The sequence below is a fragment of the Phyllostomus discolor genome, chromosome 5 (assembly GCF_004126475.2).
Source record: "Phyllostomus discolor isolate MPI-MPIP mPhyDis1 chromosome 5, mPhyDis1.pri.v3, whole genome shotgun sequence".
NCBI classification, from domain to species: domain Eukaryota; kingdom Metazoa; phylum Chordata; class Mammalia; order Chiroptera; family Phyllostomidae; genus Phyllostomus; species Phyllostomus discolor.
Genome location: NC_040907.2, coordinates 76,355,391 through 76,375,172, shown reverse-complemented (window position 1 = coordinate 76,375,172; position 19,782 = coordinate 76,355,391).

The following is a 19,782-nucleotide window of genomic DNA, read 5'->3' as shown; positions in this document are numbered from 1 at the left end:
CTGCCTAGAGTCCCGTGAATCCCAGAATTTGGGGACCTGATTTTGTCATCCAACATAGGTACTGTCTACCCAAGGATCTGCATCTTTGGTCAGCATGTGTTCTATAGTCAAGCCAGGGATAAAATCTGAACAAAATGATACAGAGATGTATCCCTTCTTGCATTTGGACTACTGAAGGCAGGAGGTGGTCAGAGCTAGTAAATAAAACAAGAATTGCCCGTATACAAAAGGAGTGGAAAATGGAGACAACATAAATGTGAATCAATCATACAGGGCTGCATCCTTTAAAAAGATGCACGTATAACTGGGATGTGTAAATATTTTTTTTAGATTTTATTTATTTATTTTTAGAGAGGGAATGGAGGGGGAGAGAGAGAGAGAGAAACATCAATATGCGGTTGCTGGGGGGTCATGGCCTGCAACCCAGGCATGTACCCTGACTGGGAATCGAACCTGTGACACTTTGGTTCGCAGCCCCCGCACTCAGTCCACTGAGCTACGCCAGCCAGGGCTAGGATGTGTAAATATTTTATGATTCAGAACTTGAGTATTTTTTTTCATAAGTGGCCTTTTTCTATTCTGGGAATAATTTAGAAATCGGTCTCAATAATATTAAGAGAGAAAATGAAGCCATTGTAGAAGAATTAATTGTATTCATTCACACAGTGTCCATTATGAGAAAACCAATGTTCTGTTATTCATTCTACTCTTGGAACAAGTCTAACGTGATTACTCTATGTCAGGACTGCTCAAAGTGTTGGGGTCCAAATGGAAAAAGTCACAGTCCTGACAGCAAGAGGAAGCTTACAGTCTGTTTGGGGGAAAACAGATTTTAGCTAGAAGAAGCAAATACTGAGGGCCAGATATTAAATAAGTGATTTTTCTTTCTGAAGCCATGTTTGAAGACTTGGAAAGACAGATGGTTAGATGCGGAAATGGAGATGAAAGGAGGATGAAACCTTTACAAAGCAGGAGAGATTCTGGTCTGAGTGGTTAGGGACCTGTGCATCTGGATGCAAAGTGCCTGCAGAAGACTGCCAAGTAGACACAACTCAGATGTAAACCAACAGATGCATTTTCTAGAACCTAGGGAGCTGGGGAGCCTCACTCTGCATCTGGACTACAACCTGATTTCATGAAGGAAAATGACAAGAGTAAATGATTGTGCATTGGGGTATTGCTGAGAATTCCTGCATTGGCTACTTAGAATGTATCAGCCAGGAGTCAATCAGAAGTTAAAAGAAGTAACATTCATAGCAGGAAGTTGAATGCAAAAAGCAAGCTTTTCATTGTGCCCTTAAATCTGGGACTTGAGGACTGAAAAGACAAATAGAACAAAGTATTATAATCTAATGTTTATAATACTAGAAATTAATATGCTGTGTGTGTGAAGAATATTATCAAAAAGTTCTGGAGTTGCATCTGCTGGAGTGTCTGGGAAGTGCTGTGGGGCACGGAGGGACAAAGCCCTGTGTTATCAGGGATGTGCCTCAGAAGCAACTCGGAACTCCAGCAGTGCTTCCACTGGAACATGTTGGGACTTGGGGACTTACCACAGGACAGAACAGATAGTTCCCAGAGGAAAGGGAAGACGTGTGCATCCTCTCTTTTCTGTATCAACTGCAGTGGCTGACTGCACACAGTCAGAAACACAGAAACATGAGATTAAAACCCCGGGAATTAAGATAAACAAATAAACCAAAAACATTAACAAAGGCCTAGTTTTTCAACTCAGCCAAAGCCTTGTCAACTGGCAATGATCATAGAATCACTGAATTTGAGTTGGAAGGCAACCTCATATCCAACAAGACGCTGGTTTCATCATATGACAATCGGTTATCAATTTTTCTTTCTTTTTTTTTTTTTTTGAAGAAAACAGTCTCCAGAATCCTAGTCCAACACTCTTTCTGCTGTATCTACAAGGTCCCTTAGCTCCCTGCTCAGATTCACTCATCAGAAAACCGCCTCTTCCCAGTCTCAGCCCTGGAACCATACATAGCCCGGCTGTCACGGTCCATTCATCACTTCGAATTAGTATAAGACTCTGGAAGAAGAGCCCCATCATGTTGTCTGCTAGCTAGCACCATAGTTCTTCCCACTCCATACCACATTCCACGGGTGCGTGCCATCCTTACCCTCTCTCTGTGCCTATGTTGGGCACAACAAATGGGGAGAGATGGAAGCTGTGGGAAGTGTACGTTTGGAGGAGTTCTCAGTGATGTTTTGTCTTCAGTCTTTGATGAAAATAAATTCAATCCATTTAAATAGAGGAAGAATCAAATTGGCAGCAGCTCCTAATAGGATGTTCTTTTTCCCCTATAAGACTCAGGCTTCTCTTCCTATACAGACCACTTTTTAGTTTCAGAAGCTCTTAAAATACTGCATCTCACCTCTGACTAGTCCTTAGCATTGTATAGGGCTTTACAGTTTACATAGTATTTTCATATCCCTCGTTTCTTCACCTAAAACTTTTTGTAACTGATGGCAACAGCTGCAGAAGTAACTAATCAATCTACAAGTGACAGAACTGTGTGGGCAGTGATATAAACAGAGGAAGAAAAGCAGTTAGCATCAGACCATGCTCTGGAGACCCAAGGAGCAATTCCACAGAAGAGAACTGAAATAATAACATAAGTAAATAAAAATTAAATCTTGTCAACAAAAAGAGCTTGTTTAAATGGGTTAGGGATAGGAATAGAATGTGTGTGCTTAGAAATGGGAGGGGACAGAAGGAGATCCAAGATGCTCAAAAAGAGCCACAAGCTAAATTCTGTCATTGGCAAGAAACCAAAGAATGGGTGTTTCTTTAGTTAAAGAGAAAGTGCCATCATCAACTCAGAGTTTGGGTATATATTAAGGGATAAGGTGGATGCTAAAGGCAAGAATAGGCATAGGAGTGTAATGAAGGAAAGGAGTAGGTAGAACTTACACAGTCTTTTTCAGAAAATAGAAACAGAGGGAATACTTCCCAAACCATTCTATGAGGCCAGCATTACCCTAATATCAAAACCAGGCAAAGCTATTACATATATGGAAAACTAGAGACCAATATCTCCCAAGAACATAGATGCAAAAAGGCTCAACAAAATATTAGCAAATCAAATCTACTAAAATATAAAAAGAATTATTTACCACAACTAAGTGGGATTTATTCTAGTATGCAAGCCTGGTTCAACATTTGCATATGAATTAATGCTATCCATACATAATATCAGCAAGTTAAAGAAGAAAAATTATGTCAGTAAATGCTGAAAGAACATTTCACAAAATACCTCTTCATGATAAAAACTCTCAGAAAACTAGAAATAAAGCAAAACTTCCTCAAATAGATACAGAACATCTATAAAAACCTTACAGCTAATATCATACTGATGAGAAACTAGATGCTTCCCCCCTAACACCAGAACCAAGACAAGGGCATCCCTCTCACCACTCTTGTTTAACCACATACTGAAAGTCCTGGGTAAGACAAGAAGACAAGAAAAGTAAATAAAAGGCATACTGATTGTCAAGGGAGAAATAAAACTGTCCTTTGTAAGTGACATGATTGTTTATGTAGAAAATTCCAAAAAAGTCTACAAAAAGCCTTCTAGAACTAATAAGTGATTATAGAAATATTACAGGGTATAATGTTAGTATATAAACATTAATTGTATTCCTTTATACCAGACATAAAAAATTTAAATTTAAAGTTAAAAACACCACTTACATTAGCACCAACAAAAGGAAATACCTAGGTATAAACCTAACCAAATATGTATAAGATCTACATGAGGAAAACTTCAAAGCTCTGATGAAAGAAATCAAAGATCTAGATAAATGGCGATCTATTCCACGTTCATGGACAAAAAAACCTCACCGTATTTTTGGACTATGAGACACACACCCCTAATTTGGGAGGAAATGGGGGTGCATCTTATAGTCCAAATGTAGCTTACCTGGCTCACTGGGTGGGGGTGGGTGGCAGTGGAGTGGGGTCACAGGTTATTAAATAGTTTACCACATTTTTTGCTTCAAAACTTTTTTCCTATTTTTCCTCCTCTAAAACCTAGGTGCATCTTATGGTCCAGTGCACCTTATAGTCCTAAAAATTCAGTAATATTGTTAAGATGTCAGTTCTTCCCAATTTGATCAGTAGATTCAACTCAATCCCAATTAAAATCCAAGCAAGCTATTTTGTGGATACCAACAAACTGATTCTAAAGTTTATATAAAAAGGGGAAAACCCCATGGTAGCCAACATAATACTGAAGAATAAAGTTGAAAGACTGACACTACCTAACCTGAAGACTTTCTATAAAGCTATAGTGTTCAAGTCAGTATGGTGTTGGTGAAAGAACAGACAAAGAGATCTGTGAAATGCAATAGAGTCCAGGAATAGGCCCCCAAAATATAGTCAACTGATCTCTGAGGAAGGAGAAAAGACAATTCAATGACGAATAGTCTTTTCAACAAATGGTCATAGAACAACTGGATACCCACATGCAAAAAATCAATCAATCTAGACATAGCCTTTACATCTTTCACAAAAATTAACTCAAAAGGAGTCATAGGCCTAACTGTAAAATACAAATCAAAAAGCTTCCAGAAGATAACATAAAAGGACATCCAGGCCAACCTGAATTTAGTGATGACTTCTGACATACAAAACAAAAAGCACAACCCATGAAAAAATACTGACAATTTGAACATCATTTGATACAAAAATATTGTTGACTTATTCTTAAGTTAGGCGGTGAGTTCACAGGTACTCATTTTTTATTAAGCCATCTAATTTTACATTCATATTACATATCTTTCATCCATGAAATAATTACACAATTAAAATTTTTCTTAAGTTTGGGCCCTAAAATACCAGAAGGATACAGGTAAGGAGTCGATAGGTTCCTTGACAAACCAACTGGCTTTTAGATTTCTAAATGTGATGTTTCATTGCCCAGTATTGCTAACTAACATTAGAAAAATAACACACCATACATTGAGTTCTCTTGTGTATTACAGCAAAGACTTCTAATGAAGAGATAAGAATAGAGAATTGGGTAGAATTAATAGAAAGTCAATGTTTTACAATTCATTGTTTTATTTTTTTTTATTATTTTATTTATTTATTTTTAGAGAGGGAAGGGAGGGAGATAGAGAGAGAGAAACATCAATGTGAGGTTGCTGGGGGTCATGGCCTGCCACCCAGGCATGTGCCCTGACTGGGAATAGAACCTGCGACACTTTGGTTCACAGCCCGCGCTCAATCCACTGAGCTATGCCAGCCAGGGCTATAAATAAATAAAATCTATAAAAATAAAACAAGAAAGCCTATAAATAAATAAAATCTATAAAAATAAAACAAGAAAGCCCTGGCTGGCGTAGCTCAGTGGATTGAGTGCGGGCTGCAAACCAAAGTGTCCCAGGTTCTATTCCCAGTCAGGGCACATGCCTGGGTGGCAGGCCATGACCCCCAGCAACCTCACATTGATGTTTCTCTCTCTCTCTCCCTCCCTTCCCTCTCTAAAAATAAGTAAATAAAATCTTAAAAAAAAGATTTTATTTATTTACAATTCGCTATTTTAAAAAAAAGCCCAAGAATTAAATCAGAATAAAAAACTTAGAAGAAAAAAAGCAAGGAGAAAGAAAATGTAGAGGTTTACTAAAGCAGAACTACCAAGTACTTTACTTGTGAAGAGCAGATACACACGTACTGAATGCCAGGACCCACCCTTGATTAAACAGGCTTTTCCTCCAGGCCCCTTGTCCAGTTGTGTTCACTTATTTTCTCCTTAAAGGCCCCAGGGACAACTTGTTTGTGGTTAAGAGTCAACAGGGCTGGGCCTGTAAGAGCAGAAAGAGCTGAGGAGGAAGCCTCCACGGATTCTGCACTGGGAACCTTGCCCCTTTTGGAGTAATTTCACAAAAATACTAGGGAAAGAAAATTGGAGTAAGAAAGACCTTTCTGAACCATTCTTGCTGATTTATTCCTTCTTGCCTGTCTCACTTCCAAATTCCACAGCTTATTTTGTATCTTCTTTGCTTTCTCTTTCCTCTCTCGGGTCCATGTTTGTCAGGCTATCACAACCAGTGCAAACTTGACTTGAATGCACTTGCCCAGCACTGACACCCCCACACCACCAGCCAAAATCCCCTCCTACCACCCAGGCTTAGTGTGTCGCATCTTGGGACTTACTGTTCTAGTTCTGGCTATCACAGCATGCAATTAATGAAAGAGCAGAGGCAGTAAAACAATATTCTATTAAATACTTTCTGGAAATAGCCACTCAACTCTTAAAATCTTCTTTAGGACCTTTTAATCCTTTAATTATTTAGTCTCTTAAAATTACAAAGGTATTCTCTCCATGGTAAAATTACCAGTTTTTTCCTCTTTTAGTTCTTCTGGTAATTACTTAGCATAACTGAAATACACAGTACTAAACTTTTAATGAAATTCGGTGTCATTTAAGAAAACTTTCAGCCCTGGCTGGTGTAGCTCTGTGGATTGAGAGTGGGCTGCGAACCAAATTGTCATAGGTTTGATTCCCAGTCAGGGTACATGCCTGGGTTGCAGGCCATGACCCCCAGCAACTGCACATTGATGTTTCTTTCTCCCTCCCTTCCCTCTCTAAAAAATAAATAAATAAAATCTTAAAAAAAAAAAAAAACTTCTCTTGTTTGAAGATGACTATTTTTCTTACCAGGACAAGGAGGTGACATGATAATAGAAAAGGAAATGGAGACCATTCTCTGGCCTCTTCCTGTTTTGGTGTCTATCCCTTAAAGCCACCACACGCTGGACTGCTTGCAAGGTACCAAATGAAGAGTACATGGAAAGCCTCAACCCAGAGTGAAGTATAACAATAACTTCCTTTGCTTCAATGATCAAAAATATGGTGATCTCAGTGTAACCTTCCAAACTTAAGTATACAGCAGTATAATTAAGGAGACTTTTCCAGGTTGTTCAGAAAAGTTCTAATGCCAGCCATATTTGTTGAACAGATTTATATATAATTACAAAGATGCTTCTCTCTGTTCTGTTTTTGCTCCCAACAACTCTGTCTCATTTTCCCTCACTTTTCATCTCTACCACCACTAGGCAAAGAGCCTTTTCTAGAAGTCAACATGTTTTTAAAAAAGAGCATATGTTTTAGGACAGTAGAATAACAGCAGTGTAAGCTGGTTTTTAAAAAATGCCCGAGGTGTTTTTTTGTTGTTGTTGCAGCACCGAGCACTTGACTTTCATCTTGCTTTAAATGGTAAGGTATTGATATGTGCTGAGTTTCTTTTACATTTCTCAACAGGAATGCTGAGTGGGAGGGATATGGGAATCAGATCACATGATGACTTGTAAAATTATATAACCTGATCATTCAGAATCATTAAAAATGAAGAAAGCTGGTCTTTGCTCTATGAAAAGTAGATCAAGAACTTTGACAAGTGTTTGCTTTCTTTCTATACCAATTGATACTCTTTCCATACAGGGTGTTAAATAAAATAAAAGCAAACTACTGAGGGGACCCCATATGCGCTGCTGGTGGGAATGTAAATTGATACAGCCACTGTGGAAACCCGTATGGAGGTTCCACAAAAAATTAACAATAGAACTACCATATGACCCACCAATTCCACTTTTGGGTATTTATCTAAAAAAAAAAATCACTACCTCAAAAAGATGTCTGCACCCCCATGTTTATTGCAGCATTATTCACAATAGCTATGACTTGGAAACAGCCTAAGTGTCATCAAAAGGTGAATGGAAGAAAATGTTATTTTATATATATTTTACATATATAATGTTATTTAATATAGATATATGTGTTAGTTTATACATACAGGGTCCACAAATAATGCACTTTTTTCATTACATAAAAAACTTTTATGACAAAATCATAAGCATGTAATTCTATAACAACAATATCACACTCAAGCACACCATATGACACTTTAGGTAAAATGTTCAAATCATTGTCCATCTTGTGCAAGACATTCACGTACCCTGCCAACCACATTCAATGGCATTAACTTCTGCTGGTTGCTCTATATATTAGAATGTTATTGAGCTATTTTTTAAAAAAGGAAATCCTGCCATACAACAATATGGATGGACTTCCACGGTATTATACTAAGTGAAATAAGACAGAGAAAGACAAATATTGTATGATCTCACTTATATGTAGAATGTAAAAAAACAAACTCAGAGATACAGAGAACAGATTGGTGATTGCCAGAGGTGGGGAGTGAGGGGTAGGTACAGTAGATTAAGAATGACTAAAAGGTACAAACTTTCATTTATAAAATAAGTAAGTTTTGGAGATGGAATGTACAGCATGGTGACTACGAATTTTTAAACACATAACAACCTCCTCCAAAACAACACAGTAAGGCAACTAAGAATACAAAAATTAGCCCTGTGGCTCAGTGAATTGAGCACTGGCTTGTGAACCAATAGATTGGTGGTTCCTTCCCAGTCAGGGAGCATGCCTGGGTTGCAGACCAAGTTCCTGGCTGGGGGTATGTGAGAAGCCAACAATCAATGTTTCCATTGCACATTGATGTTTCTCTCCCTCTCTCTGTCTTGCTCCCTTCCCCTCTCTCTAAAAATTAAATGAAATCTTTTTAAAAAGAGAATTCAAAATTATAATTGTCTTAAGGTTAATATGGGAGTGAGATTAGTGTGCAAAATGCATTAAAGTTGTCTTTTTTAACTGTATTTTGTTGATTATGTTATTACAGTTGTCCCCTTTTGTTCCCCTCTGCTTGGTAACCCCCATTCCCTCCAGCAGTCCCCCCCTTAGTTCATGTCCATGGGTCGTGCATATAAGTTCTTTGGCTTCTCCATTTCCTATACTATTCTTAATATTCCCATGTTTATTTTCTACATATCAATTATGCTTTTTAATCACTGCACCTTTTCCCCCATTCTCCCCCTTCCTGCTCCCAGCTGATAGCCCTCGAAGTGATCTCCATACCTATGATTCTATTCCTGTTCTGGTTGTTTGCTTGGTTGTTTGCTTAATTGTTTGTTTGTTTTTTCTAAATTCAGTTGTTGATAGTTGTGAATTTGTTGCCTTTTTAATTTTCATGGTTTTGATCTTTTTCTTAAATAAATCCCTTTAACATTTCATGTAATAATGGCTTGGTGACGATGAACTCCTTTAGCTTTACCTTGTCTGGGAAGCACTTTGTCTGCCCTTCCAGTCTATCCAGGTAGTTTTGCTGGATAGAGCAATCTTGGATGTAGATCCTTTCCTTTCCTGACTTTGAATACTTCTTTCCAGCCCCTTCTTGCCTGCAAGGTCTCTTCTGAGAAATCAGCTGATATTCTGATGGGAACTCCCCTGTAGTTAACTAACTTCTTTTCTCTTGGTGCTTTTAAGATTCTCTCTTTATCTTTCACCTGTAGCATTTTAATTATGATGCGTCTTGGTGTGGTCCTCTCTGATTCCATCTTGTTTGGGATCCTCTGTGCTCCCTGGACTTGTATGTCTATTCCCTTTGCCAAATTAGGGAAGTTTTCTTTCATTATTTTTTCAAGTAAGTTTTCAATTTCTTGCTCTTCCTCTTCTCCTTCTGGCACCCTATGATTTATATACTGGCATGTTTGGATATTCCCCAGAGTCTTCTTATATCATCCTCATTTTTTTTAATTCTTATTTTTTCTTTCTGTTCTGGTTGAATAATTATTTCTTCCTTATGTTCCAATTCATTGATTTGAATCCTGGCTTCCTTCCCTTCACTGTTGGTTCCCTGTAGATTTTTCTTTATTTCACTTAGTAAAACTTTCACTTCTTCCTTTATATTGTTGCCATACTCAGTGAGTTCTTTGAGCATCTTGATCACCAGTGTTTGGAACTCTGCTTCTAATTGGTTGGCTATCTTCGTTTTGTTTAGTTCTTTTTCTGGGGTTTTGTTCTGTGTTTTCATTTGGGCCATAGTTCTTTATCTCCTCAATTTGGTAACCTCCCTGTGTTTGTTTCTGTGTATTAGGTAGAGCTGCTTTGACTCCCTGTAAAAGGCACCTGTAAATTGTGTGGGTTGGAGCCTGAAGTAATCTCCAGGGTGAGGAAACCTGCTTCACTGCTTTATGGCTCTGTGTTGGGGGAGGGCTCAGAGAGGGTCCTGTACTTCTGCCTGGCTCCTGGCAGTTTGCCCAGCACTTGCCTCATTTCCAGTCACTTCATCCACTTTCCTTATGCAAACTGGCACCCTTCCAGCTGTACCCCAATGTTGAATCCCTGAGTGGGTGGGTTTGCATGTGTTTGAAGACTGTGCAGACCCTTTAAGCAAAGTTTCCTGCAAATCTCACAGTTTCTTCTACTGTCCCAACCCCCACTGGTGTTTATAGCCAGAAGTTATGGGGCTTTATCTTCCCCATGCTGGAACCCTGGGCTGTGTGTTCTGGCCTGGGGCTGGAATCACTCACTCCCTAGGTATCCCTCCCAATTTTTATCCACACACAGGAATGTGGGACCACCCATGCTTGTTACACCATGGCCACCACCTCTCCACAACACACCCTGTCTCCTTGCCTCACTGTCCCGTCTCCATGTCTCTGCCACTCCTTCCCCTTTGGATGACCATTGCTTGTTTAAATCCTTGGTTTTTGAACTTCCACACAATTCAGTTTTCTGACAGTTCTGGGTGTGATATTACTTGTAATTATTTTATTCTTTTTGTGGTTGCATGAGGAGATGAAGCATGTCTACCTGTTCCTCTATCTTGACCAGAAGTCATGCATTAGAGTTATCTTAAAGATAATATATATAGCAGTGAGATTAGTGTGCAAAATGCATCCATAGACCACTGCACATTTGGTGTAAAAGAAACACTAATTCAACTCCAATGTTCCTCAAACCAGCATGAACAGAGAAACCTGACCATCTATATGACTCAGGGTTCATTGGATGAAACAAAGCAGAACTCAGGAGAAGGTCTAACTATTCCTGGTTCTGAAATCCCAAATTCACAGTTTCTCTGAGAATCTTCATAGGAAGAACACCTTTTAAATGTATTAAACAACAAAAATTCTTGAATTCAACAAATATTTTTTGAGTATCTGTGATGGTTAATTTTGTATGTCAACTTCGCTGCACTATGGTGCCCAAACATGCGGTCAAACATTTTTCTGGACGTTTCTGTATGTTTTGGGATGCGATTAACATTTAAAGTTGGGGACTTTGAGTAAAACATATTGCCCTCCCTAATGTGGGTGGGCTTCATCCAATCACACACACACATACACATACACACACACACTCACACCTGACAGATTCTGTCTTCTGAAGAACTCTGACTAATGCAGCATCTACATAGTAGAAACCTTTTCAGCATCTACCCCTCCTTCATTTCCATGATCACACCATAGGTTCACAGGTGGACCCTCTGTTATTACATGACCCTCATTTCCTAGACTCAGCTGATTGAACACAGTCTCTTTCCCATGAATTTGAATTGGCATTAAGAGAAACTAGTGTCTATATCTTGAATGGAGAAGATTAACCATTCAAGAGTGTGTATAGCCATCTTTCACATAAACTGAGGAGCAGAGAAAGCCATGGCAATCCGAGAAAAGGGGACCTCAGGGGTTGAGAAAAGCAGAATTGAGAAACAAAGAGAGCAATGAGTTCCACATGCTCTGAAGCCAGCTGCATTCTTACCCTGGAATTCTCCGTATAATAAATTCTCCATTGTTTAATTGGGCTTCAGTTTTGTTTGTATTACTTGCAACCAAAAGATCCTTACTAATATAACCTAGTATGTCAGACAATTTGTCAGCTGCTAGGGGAACAGAGATTTTAAAAATATATATGTATTCTACCCTACTACCCCAACTCCCCACTAAAAAAACATGGTTCCTTACTGCAAGGAATTTTCATTACCCGAGGGAGGGGTACTCATTAGCAAGTGAGGAGCTATTTAGTGTGGCCAGATTAGAAAACAAAAACAGGATGCCAGGTTATATTTGAATTTCAGATAACAATGAAACATTTTTTTAGTATGTGTTTCCCAAATACTTTATCTGAGAATCACAGAGATACAGTGTATACAGATGTTATAGAAGGGAGACTTAAACCAAACTGAGGTGTCTCAGAAATTTTATTTTGTTTATTTGATTAGTTCTTTCCCAGACAAAAGAATGTGTGGGTTAAGTTTTGAGGAATAAGTAAGTTTTCCAGGTGAACAAAAGTGGGGAGAATATTTGAGTGAGAAAAAGAAAACAGCACAACCAAAGGCTCAGAAGCATAATGGGGCAGTGTTGTAGAGGACTCAAGCATTCCTGTAGCACTAAAGCTCACAATGCCAGGCAATGAGATTAAAAATGCCAGTAGTGGTACTTTCCAGTCAAGATGGCAGCATAGGCAGACGTGTCTTGCCTCTTCAAACAGCCACATCAAAATTACAACGAAAATAAAGAACAACCATCAGAACCATCAGAATTGAGTTGAATGAAAGTCTGACAACTAAAGAACTAAAGAAACCACATCCCTCCAGACTGATAGGAGGGGCACAGATGTGGAACGGGCTGGTTCCACATCCACATTTTGTAAAAATTTGGGAGGGCTATCTTAGGAGTGAGAAGTCCCAGCCCCACACCAGGCCTCCAACACAGGGTTCCAGTGCCGGGAAGATAAATTCAACAATTGTGGCTCCAAATACCAGTGGGGATGGAGTTCAGTGAAAGAACTGCTGGAGCCCCAAGCAGTTCCTCTTAAAGAACCCACACACAGACTCACCTACTCAGACTTACTCCCTCTGAGCTCCAGTGCTGCAGAGCACTGAAAGGCAGCTGCTTGAAAGGCACCAGTAGCATAAAGGGAGCAAGGGAAGTGTCTGGCATCAAGGTGAGTAGAGGTCATTGTCCCTTTGCTAAACATTGCCCACACAGAGCCAAAGAACTGGCAAGCTGGTGTCATATTTGAAACTCCATCAACCTGGCCAACACTGTTTAACCTTCTTTGGAGATCCCCAGAGAATCTGCCCCACCCAAGTTGCTTTTCTATATGAATGGCTGGTCTTGGCTCATGCTTTACAACTTCCTAAATCCTCTCAAACAAGCAACAGCTGGACTTAGTGAGCACCATCCTGGTACTGGCAGCAGCCAGTCTAGATTCACAGGTTGGCTTTGACTGGGAATCTCCAAACCCAGCACAAGTAGCAGCCATCTCAGATTGCTTTATAGATCCAGCAGGGTGGCCCCGGGCAAACTCAGGTTGGAGCAGACCTTGGCCTGCACCACCCAGGAAACCCCAGGGCCAGCACACTTAATGGACAGTTATAGACTGCATCGGAGCACCACCACCCTGCCCCTGCACAGCATATCCTCCACGGAGGGTGAAGGTTGGTGGTCAATGGTCACAGACAATCCTTGCAGCTGACTGGCCTGGGTAAATCCCTCCCATTGACCTGCCAACAGCAACCAAGTTTCAACTAAGAGAAGAGGTTGTACTCAGCCAACACAAAGGGCATACCTCAAGTACCCAGTTTGGATGATAGGGGAGACTGTGCCACTGGACCCTACAGGACACCTACTACATTAGGCCATGCTACCAAGACACAGAGTCAAAGCAGCTTTACCTAATACATAGAAACAAACACAGGGAGGCAGCCAAAATGAGGAGGCCAAGAAACATGGCTCAAATGAAAAAAAAAAAAAAAAAGATCAAAACTCCAGAAAAAGAGCTAGCCAAAATGGAGAGAAGCAATCTATCAGATGCAGAGTTCAAAACACTGGTTATAAGAATGCTCCAGGGACTTAGTGGGGACCTCAGCAGCATAAAAGAGATCCAGCCAGAAAATAATTGAAATAAAGAACAATTGACATGGAAACAACAGCACAATGGATGAAGCCAAGAATCAAATTAATGATTTGGGCCATAATGAAGCAAAAAACAACCAATCAGAACAACAAGAAGAAAAAAGAATACAAAAAAATGAGGACAGCATAAGCAGTCTCTAGGACAACTTCAAGAGGTCCAACATTTGCATCATAAGGGTGCCAGAAGGAGAAGAGAAAGAGCATGAAATTGGAAATATATTTGAATGAATAATGAAAGAATACTTACATAATTTTGTGAAGAAAATAGACATACAAGTCCGGGAAGCACAGAGAGTCCCAAGTAAGATGGATGCAAAGAGGCCCACTCCAAGACACATCATCATTAAAATGCCACAAGTGAAAGATAAAGAGAGAATCTTAAAAGCAGCAAGAGGAAAGAAGTTAATTACCTACAGGGGGATTCCCAGAAGACTGTCAGCTGATTTCTCAAAAGAAAGTTTGCAGGCTAGGACTGGCAAGACACACTCAAAGTCATCAAAAGCAAAGACCTGCAGCCAAGATTGCTCTACCCAGCAAAGGTATCATTTGAATTGAAGTGCAGATCCTGGCTGGTGTGGCTCAGGGGATTGAGAGCCAGCCTGAGAGATGAAAAGTTGCCAGTTTGATTTGTGTCCACTCAGGACACACATGCCTGAGTAGCAGTCTAGATCCCCAACTGTGGGCGTATAAGAGGCAACTGATCAATATCTCTTGCACATCAATGTCTCTGCCCCTCTATTTCTTCCTCCCTTCCCCCCATAAAAATAAATAAATAAAATATTTAAAAAAAAAAGAATCGAAGGGTAGATAAAGTTCTTCCCTAAAAAGAAAAACACTAAAGGGGCTCATCATCACCAAACCATTATTATATGACATGTTAAAGGGACTTATTTAAAAGAAAGAAGATCAAAACTATGAACAATAAAATGTCAAAAAAAATTCAACTCATATCTATCAACAATTGAATCTAAAAATCAAGCTAAGCAAACAAGAACAGAGACAGAATCATGAATACGGAGAGCATTTTGATAGATGCCAGATGGGAGGGGGGTGTACGGGAATGGGCGAGGTGATGAGGGGATTAAGAAGTACAAATAGGTAGTTACAGTATAACCATGGATTGGAAAATACAGTATAGGAAATAAAGCAGCCAATTAATTTATATGCATGGCCCATGGCCATGAACAAAGGAGGGAAGATCACCAGAGGAAATGGAGGGTGCTGGGTGTAGGGAGGCAAAGAGGGAAAAACTAGGACAATTGTAATAGCATAATCAATAAAATATAATTAAAAAACCAAAAATGCCAGTAGATGTACTGAGATTAAGCTGACATGTTAACCACAAATAATGATTTCCTTTCCTGTGCATATGCCTATTGGAATGTCAGGAAAGATATTTTAAAAACAGTAATTCATAATGACACCGTAAATTTAGAAGGGCTGTAGGCAGCAGATAAAAGAGTTGAGGAATTCCTGGAAAATAGAATATTTATAGCATCAGATTAGCAAAGAAAGAAGATTAAGAAACTGTAGCCAAAACACAAAATGGGAGAAAAATCTCTTCTATAATATTTCAAGGGTAAGAACAGATTTTTCCTTAAAAAAGCCCAAGTTCATTGTATGTCAATAGAAGAAAAGAGAAGCCCAAATGCATCATTACGACAATTATAATGATTTGACTTGGAACAATGGCATCTGTTGGCTCCCCCTGCACCCTCCCATGTGCTAACCCACAGTTTGCTCCCAGAATAAAGCCTGGAGAATGTTATTTTTTTCTAAATATGACAGGGAAGGCCTTAGTTAAAATTATCATGGATAGTTGGGTCAGAGAGCTAAGTAAGGAAGAGCCAGAGGTAACTCTAGACTTCGGCAAAGGTGAAAAATTCCAAACTAAAGTCATAAGTACTGCACTTAAAAGAGAAAGCAAAAACAGTGTTTTAGAAGATACACAGGGACCCTGGTAACAGTAAGGTGCTGCCATAACCGCGAGGCACATTTAGTCTCTGTCTTTGTCTCTCCATCTCTCTCAATAACCTGTCTGGATATTCTATTGATGGGTCAATCATGTTCATATATTTTAAAAATCTATAATTCATAAATTATATATTTATTCTATAACGTTTATTTCTCTTGACCATTTTAGCAAAATCATTAATTGTATTATTATAATCAAAAATTTCATATAATTGTGTTCTATTGACAGTAATTATTGGAGGGAATACAAATAAAATCTCATTATATTTAAAATGTACAAAATTTAAATTGCTTTTTCAAAATGTATAAATTAAATGTGAAAATTATTTCTCATATGTTTTCAAAAGTGTTTTCCTTCTAAAATATTGAAAATTATTAAAGTTCAATAGAAACTCAAATTACAGTTAATGAATTTAGAACATTACTATTATATTTACAATTACAATTAATATTTACAATATTATGTTTTTAAGATAGAATGTAAATTTAATATAAAAAATTTTTATTTAAGATCCCTGGCTGGGTAGCTCAGTTGGTTACAGCATCATCTGTATACACCAAGGTTGTAGGTTCCACCTCTGGTCAGGGCACATGCAAGAACCAATGAATGACTACGTAGATAAGTGGAATAACAAATCAATGTCTTTCTCTTTCTCTCTCTCCCTTCCTCTCTCTCTCTAAAGTCAATAAAATAACTTTAATGTTATTAATTTAAAAATAAATACACTAAATGCTAGTCATAAATTCAGTTTTCATCATCCATCTAGTTGCCAATAGAATCACCATTCATGCTATGTGTCTGTTATGTCTAAATATAAAAATAACATGAATTATTTAATATTGCAAAATTTTATTCAGCTGTCATGTACAATTACTTCATATATTGAGCTAATTCAAAGGAATCTTCCAATCCACAAAGGCAAACAAGAAAATAGAGGCTCAGCCATCTTAGAAAATAATCCTTTATTATGCAAGAAACTATGGCATTCATTGAGAGGGATGATTTAGCAAAATAATTGATTTGTATTTTCTCTTTCTTCAATGTTTCTGCCTCTCAAATCCTTCCAGCTGAAACGATACCCATTTCTGAAACTGATAGGGCACAACTTGCAAACCTTCATGTCCTTTGACAGGATTGTCTTGTTCTTTTTGTTCGTTTCTGGGCCGTGGACATGGGATGAGGAAACGTGCTTCTCTGGGGCTCGAACAGTGTTAGTGTGAGAGTGGGTGTTTAGGGAGGCAGATCCCACTGTGCCAGGACAGAGTGCCTATCCTGAGTGGAAAAGGCATCTATGTATTCTTTAATAATTCACTTTTGTGCAGAATTTTTTATCTGCAGGTCTCAGAGTGTGAATGCCCTTACTCTTCACCTTGATCCAGTTCTCACCTGCAATAATCAATACTGGCTTTCTGTGATCAACACTTGAACCCATGAATAGGGGACTAGAGTCTCACTTTGAGCATAGAAATAGCTGTTTAATCTAGACCCACGCAGCGAATATTAACAAGAAAGGAAAAAAAAAAACAAGAACCACCAAACACCTAAAGAAAATCAATACTATGAAAGGGAGGCACCAAACACAACAAATAAGGGAATTAAGACTTGATACACAGCGTCAATAAGAGGAGAGCCAGGCAGTGGGCAGCTCCTGACAGGTCTTACAGCGCATCCTAAGGAGACTGGACTTTGTAAAGCTGTCAGAGGGCCAGCGAAAGGTTTTCACCTGGGAACGGCTTTACCGTATTTGTGTTGTAGATAGGTCACTGTGGTGTGAAAAACCATTTCAAGTGGAATAAGATTAGAGGCAGGAAACAATTAAGAATTTTTTTTAGTACTCTAGATGGGAGTTGATGGAGTCTTGAAGTAAGGCAGTGGAAGTAGGGATAAAGAAAATAGTATCAAAGTACATAGTAGATATAATTATTAGAACATAATGGTTGATTGGATACAAAGAACAAGAATACAGTCTGTCAAAGATAATGTCCAGGTTTCTGATGTTTTGACTGTCTAGATCATTTTGTTACCAATTAATTTTGAAAAACATGAGGAGAAGCAGATTTGGTTAAAATTAAAATAAAAAAATAATAGTGTAACAACAGCAAATAATAATGATGATGAAATTAATTGAGTTTCTACTACAGGCTGTCTCTGAGTCCATTTTACTGTTGAAAATATCTACATCTATCATTACAGTTAACGCTATAAACATTCTGAAAAATAGCTATTGTTAATTAGCCCCTTTAAAAATCTTTTTTCGTTCATTGATTTTAGGGACAGAGAGAGAGAAAAACGTCAGTTTGTTTTTCCACATGTCCACGCATTCATTGGTTGACTTTTGTGTGTGCTTTGACCAGGGATCAAACCCACAACCTTGGCATACTGGGACAATGCTATAACCAGTTGAGCTACCCGGCCAGGGCATTAAAGAGTCCCTTTTGACAGATCAGGATACTGAAGTGTAACAAGGCTAAGTAACTTGCTCAAACTCACAGACTAAAAACAGTGTTATTGTTGTAGCTAATAGTTGATTATGAATGTTTCCTATAATGTCTGCTTTAACCTATTGCTGCATAAAAAATTACCAAAACTTACTGGCTTAAAACTATAATATATATTGATTATATCATACAGTATCTGTGGTCAGGAATGTGAGGGTAGCTTATTTAGGTAGTTTTGTCTTGAGGTGTCTCATTAGGCTGTAATCAAGATGTCAGCTAGGCTGGTGGTCATCAAAGGCTTGAGTGGTTGTGGAGGATTCGCTACAACTTGGTTCACTCTCATGGCTGGTATGCTTGTGCTGGCTGTTGGCAGAGGGGTTCAGTTCCTTCCCAACTGGACCTCTTTAAAGGGCTGCTGGAGTTTCCTCATGACATGGAGGCTGACTTTCCCAGAGTGAATGATCCAAGAAAGAAAAAGACAAAGTTACAATGTCTTGTATGTACTAGCCTTCAGAAATTACACTGCCATACCCTACTGTGTATACAGATCAACCAGATGCAATGTGGAAGGGGCATATATAAAGGCGGGATATATACATATCATTGAGGTGATCTTGGATACTGGCCACCACATGTCCTTTAATTTGGCCTTGTGACATTAAATCATAGTACCTTTCCATAAATGCATTCTAGCTCTCAGCGCCTCTAACTTAACACAAAGATTTTTAGAGACAGCCATGCACTCCATACGCTTCAGGCAATCCTATATTAATATTGTATCTGTCAACCAAGATTTAGTTAATATTGAGCATCAATAAAGTTGGCATTATAGTCCCTGACAATTTCCTTGAGGCCAGACAGCCACTCTTTGGGTATAAAAGGCCTAGCATGGCTGGTCTCAGCCTACTTCTGCAACAGGTAATATAAAATGTTTCCAAAAATTGCTCCATGGAGTCAAGCCCTGCTGGGACAAATTGCTCCATCAAGGTAAGCCCTGCCAGAACTATGGCAGTTATGACCAGGAAGCTATAGAACAATGGCGCAGGAACTACTCTGACTCCTTATAGGTTTGTTTTTCAGATCTGAAGCCAAGCCATGTTCCTTCCTGCATCCGATAATAAGTGCTGCAGAATCCCTTGCTTGGCTGACATGCACTAGGACATCAGTGTTTCATAAACGGAAGTGCTTGCTGACCCACACCATGATCATTTGACCCCATCAACTTCCATGTTCCCAAGGAATGAAAACCCCGAGCCCCACCTTCCAGAAGCAGAACCTGGGATGCTATCTCAGTGTTCTCATCCTCCACAGGGCCTCAGTAAATCCACCTTTGCTTTTATTAGTGTCCCTGGTCTAAATTCTTGTATATCAGGAGACAAGAACACAAACTTGTTGGTAACAATTTCTAACCCTAATCTCAAGCCACTCTCTCCAGTTAATACATTCCAAATCCACCAACACTTTTTTCTATTTTGGAGCTTTTGGATTTGCAGTTCCCTCTGTATGGAATGCATTCCTGCTTCCTCACACCCTCTCTCTCCCATGGCCACTGCCAGCTCCAGGCTTCGGCT